We start from the raw sequence: 5,443 nt of genomic DNA, 5'->3' as shown, positions 1-5,443 counted from the left end.
ACGCAGAGCAGAAGAATCTACAGAAGCGGAAGTAGTGAAGAATTAGAAAACAGTCCATTAACTTCAACCTCGCGGGAGAGTGAGGAGAAGCTTGCGAAAGCGCAGTCAATTTGATAAGGCAGCGAATTCTGCAGTTACCTCCAACCACCCTGCCACCCGCTTCACCTCCCTCACCTCCATCCCCGCCCACTCCACCTCCACCACCTCCACAGTTCGATATGGCGAGCGCGATCAAACTACCGTATTCAAAGGAGCAAGGAATGAGGATCCCGACCAATTCTCGTTCGTGGTAAGAGCAGTATGGGAAGCACAAGGTGTCACGAACGACAATATTAAGAAGGCTACCTTGGTGAGCGCACTGCAGGATCATGCATTAACATGGTACATCAAGTGCTCTAATGACCACCCAAACGTAGGAATAACAGAGATCCAAAATGCATTGAACAGAGAATTTAGCAGGCCAAAATCAGAGACGCGGTCAATCATCGAGTCTAAAGAGATTGCGATGCTTCCAGGTGAGACTCCCTGGGATCTAGACCAAAGGCTGAAAAGTATGATCCACGACGCCAATATGACGCTAAGGGATGCACAACATCGCGCATGGTTTGTAGCATCTCTGACACCACACTTGAGCACGACGCTATCACAGCAGAAACTTTCTACCCAGGCCGAAGCATTGGTGATGGCGATGAGATTACATGAGACCCCGATACAAGACCCTGGGTTGGGAGTTCAACAAATCCATGCACAACTACAGAATATATGCCTGTAAATGCAAAGTTTGAAGCAGGATAGGGCACTGCGGCCAGAGGCGTGCGAGGAAGTATGGTGCATAAAATGCAAAGGCCAGGGCCATGACAAGGGTCACTATCCAGTGTTCATGAACTACTTGGTAGGAGGGGGGCCAATGTCGTTGAGACGATAGGCACAAGCAGGGCCGAGTGCGGCACCCGTGTTATGGTGTGCGATCTATCAGATAGGAGGAAAACACAGGATGGATAATTGTCATTTGTTGCAGAAGTATACACAGACTCCCCGGCAGTTGTTTTGTAATTTCTACAGGTCAGTAGGCCACGATGAGCGCACTTGCCGCAGCTACAAGTTAATGATGGATCGAACCCCAGCCTATAGGATGCAGACAGAAATGCGAGCCATCGACCCAGCTGTGGGGATGGCGTGTGCTGGATTTCAAGGGAGAGGTCAAGGATGAGGAGGAATGGGACTAGGAAGGGGTCATGGATAGTTAATTTGTTATAATTGCGGAGGACCAGGGCACTATTCCCGCGATTGTACCAACTCGACGAGGATATCTTGTTTGCACTGTGCTCAGTTTGATCATGAAACAATAGATTGTCCTACGTGATCACATAGATGCGCAAAAAAGGGGTATTCAATTATCTTCCGACTCAGAATATACAAATGATGAGGTCTGAACCACGCGAGGAAGACCCGAATGTGAACATGATGCTCAGAAGCGGTGCAACCACGGGGGAGGATAAGGGGAAGCAGCTCGAGGAATATACATGGGTTCGCAAGGCTCCTGCAAAGGAGACATTCATGGAAGCTAAGAAAAGCTTCACGGAGGCCTCCACGTTAGGGAGTAAGGATCAACTAGAGCCAGGAATGGATCCTTCAATGCTCACTACCTTTCTGGGGACATGCATGAAACTACTGCGTGATAACAAGGCAGTTAAGGGACTACAGGAGCTGATCACCAGGTGTGCGAGGTCAGGAGAACCCCGCGTAGTCCAGAAATTAGGAAAGCATGCATTACGCACCGGGATGGAAATGAGATTGGCTACGTAGATTGGTGAGTATGAAATGGATCAGGTAATCCTAGATCTGGGTTCGGACGCGAATGTGTTACCGAAGCAAACATGGGAACGCATGGGCATGCCCACGTTACAGTGGTTCCCTATTCAATTACGAATGTCGGACCAATAGAAGATTTTTCCTATGGGGAGGTTGGAAGGAGTAATGGTTGATATTGAAGGCGAGGGCACACAGACGGATTTTGAAGTGATAGAGATTGTTGATGACAGCAATCCCTATCCCGCACTGTTAGGAATAGACTGGGCCACCAATATGAATGGAGTCATCAACCTGAAGAAGCGGAAGATGATATTCGAGAATAATTCACTACGTGTAGTAGTTCCACTAGACCCAGCCGAAGGAGTGCGCTACACTAAACAAGTGCGCAACAATGAGCTAGATTATATTTACAAGATAATTGCGCAAGACCAAGATCGGGTGAATCCAACTGCAGATGGGAGAAGCTCGTGGGAGTGCAAAATCTCCTACACTTCAGATTCCAATGAAGAAGTAGAACGATGGCAAAATCGGTTGCATGATGTAACAACATTGAACTACAACATGATTGTTAGATCACTACGTTGCGTGACAACAGAGGCAAGGGAACTACCGACATATGATGGATTGATAGCGGTGGATGAATTCTTGAGCAAATTTGAAAGCGCGATACCCAAAACAGCAGTGGTTCGATGCGTTGAAATGGGCACTGCGCGCAACACCCGCACGAGGGTGGGGTAAACGTCAATTAAATTTTGACGACTGGAGCGGATATAGAAGGATGATGTGCCCGCGGTTTAGAACACCCAACTTCGAACAAGAGTTGGGCAGCCAGGACGAAGCAGCTTGCGCGCCCACCTGTGTCGATGGGTACAGACGTGTGCTGTGCAGTCCACACAAACACACCCCAAACTAAGGATCGAAAATCAGAATAGGACCCAGCAGGAGGAAAAGCGGTGCACACCACAAACATTCCATGTAGAAGAATTCAAGAAGGTATTCGAAATCTTGAACAAGGGTCACCAGTCGAGACGAACTGATTGGGACCTATGCATACTAGTGGTATGATGGGCCTCTAGGGCCATGTACACAACCCTGAGCACGGAAATGATTCTGAAGCTGAAGATCAGAGTCGAGACCATGGTGTTGGAGGGAATGAATCCTCACACAATAGCTCCCACAGTTGGGACAATACACGAGGACCAAGACGAAGGAATCATGCAGCCGCGTGAGGACGAACATATGCAGATTCAGAAAGCCTTTCAGTGAGGGAACCTTAAGCTTCGCGAACTCGAAGAAGATCGGGTACGACTAAGGAAGAAAAGCATGTTAGTGGACGCGGAGATCAAAAAACTAGAAAATGAAATCGCGCAAGCATGTTTCGTCAGTAAACTCAGAAGGACAAGACTAGATACGAACAACCATACTACTGCATTAGAAGATTATCACCGAGAATTTGTGGCCCTGCTACCATGGTTGTGATCGCACCTTACCAAACAAAGTAACCAGGGGAGTGCACCACATAAGGAAGAATGTGTGGCACTAACTGTCGCGAGGGTAATTGAGGAGTGCCCGTGGACTAGGCTGGAAGGTGCGTTGAAGCCTCGCACAGGTGGTGTGACCACCTGACTATCCGTAGGGAGCACAGTCTCAGTGCTTCAAGCAGTTGAAAGAGAGCGCAGGACTATAAAAGAGTCTGTGAAGGAGTTGTGCAACGAGGAGGTTGTGCGCAGTATCAGCATGTCACAAGGGTCGCACCCAAGCAGAGGGGGCTACGTTGCCATGAGGGTAGGCTGGAAAGTGACCGTTGGTGTCACTATTCATGACAAGATGTCCAATTTAAGACAACGAGGAGCAGGCGGTGGGCAATTAAGACACGAAGTCAGAACTAGATTTGGGACGATATACCGCCAATCTAGCATTAATGGGTCGAATAATGGGGGAACAATGGAATTTGAATTCAAAAAGGCCTATAAATCACAGGTGGCTATCCAGCAAACAACCCTCCGCGTTTTGAGAATTCAGTTGTTGAGCAATCAAGTGGGTATGGACCTTACGAATTTGGAGGCTTTGACAGCAAGTTCAGTGTTTGAGACATTGTCGAAGGAGACGCAGGACTTCTTGAACAGAATGATGTCGAAAATCGAGGAAGCCGCGGAGATCCCTACACTACCGGTGGGGGATGCACCGGAAATTCCAAAATCGCCCCGGACGCCAAGGCCCAAAAAGGATCCACAGGCAACAGGACCAGTCCGCATGTCTCCATAAAGTCCGTGGTTTCGTAAACTATCTATGGAAGACAAGGGCAAGACTGTTAATCTTGAGACAGATGATGAGGAGGAGGATCTTCAGGCGTTCGTAGAATAAATCGAGGAGGATGAAGAAATGTAGGAAGACATTCAGCCAGTGCGCGCTGCAACAAAACTGCCAACTATGTCCCCCTGTAAAGAGGGAAAGTAAAAGTACCCAAGGATTTGGATGTCGTTAAGAGCGCACTCCAAACCCCGCTCCTCCCATATGGAATTATGTTTGAAGGTTCGGTTCTAGGCCGCGTGCCCACGATGAAATTTGAAGATTGGGACCTCGCAGACAATAAAAAGTTCCCACATTTGGACACTAGCAAACTCATGAAATAGAGCAAGGAGGGTCAGTTACAGTGCTAGAGCCACGTAAATGGTTGCGCGGTGTGGAGGAGGCTAGCCTACTCCACCTGCTATGGATTCCACACTTTCACCGAGCATCAATCACAATCTTTGTCATCAGGCAACTGCTTTGCCTGGTGCACGATGGGTACTTGTGGCTGGAGGAGCCTATTCCCATCATGGCAGAGCTTATTCACAGGATTTCTCAGCTTCCTTGTACAGGAAGGGACCCTGCAGAATTAGCTGGAAAAAGAAAATATTTGGCACTCACAGAGGCCGTGAAGAAGAAATAGAAGTTGGAAAAGAAGCAGAGATGCTATGTAATTAGTAGCATTCAAGAAAAAGGGGTGCTCGTAGCCACACAATTGCTGGCCAAGAAGGTGATGAGAAAATGCCACGGCAACAAGGTACGAGCGACGGTCGTCGCGCTGGCTGAACAATGTGCGGAGGGGGTCCAATTCAACTGGGCCGAATTCTTATGTGAGGAATTCCTAACCAACTGCAAAGAAGCTCAGGAGTAGGGCAAGACCTTCCACTATGCGTGGTTGCTCTTGTCTATCTTATTGGTGACAGGGGAACTGCTGGAGGACAGTCAGTTCCCTCCCCTTGAACAGGACTTTCCAGAGGCGGCAAAATACATGTCGCTCTGGGCGACGAAGAATGCCACGCGAATCCGCGAGACCAAGATCTTCTGGGTGCTCATGGAGGCGAGCATCCAAATGTGGATCAACAAAAGGTCGTGCCTATCCCCCACAGTGTACGACAGTTTGCGGAATTTTGCAGACTTCAAGGCAGATATGCACAATGTATATATCAAGGTGCGTAAGGATCCAGCACAGACTTGGACCAAACTTCCTTTCATCACGATTGATGATGCCATTTTCGCTGTGCTCGACTCATGGCCACTTGAGTGGCACGCCCTAGATCTGGCAGCACATGATGAGACAGTGATACAAAAATAGAAGGATGCCACCAAGCTGTTGACACAACAG

The sequence above is a fragment of the Pinus tabuliformis genome, chromosome 5_2 (assembly GCF_031772625.1).
Source record: "Pinus tabuliformis cultivar Carrire ecotype Pingquan chromosome 5_2, CPIR1, whole genome shotgun sequence".
NCBI classification, from domain to species: domain Eukaryota; kingdom Viridiplantae; phylum Streptophyta; class Pinopsida; order Pinales; family Pinaceae; genus Pinus; species Pinus tabuliformis.
This window is presented reverse-complemented; position numbering follows the sequence as displayed.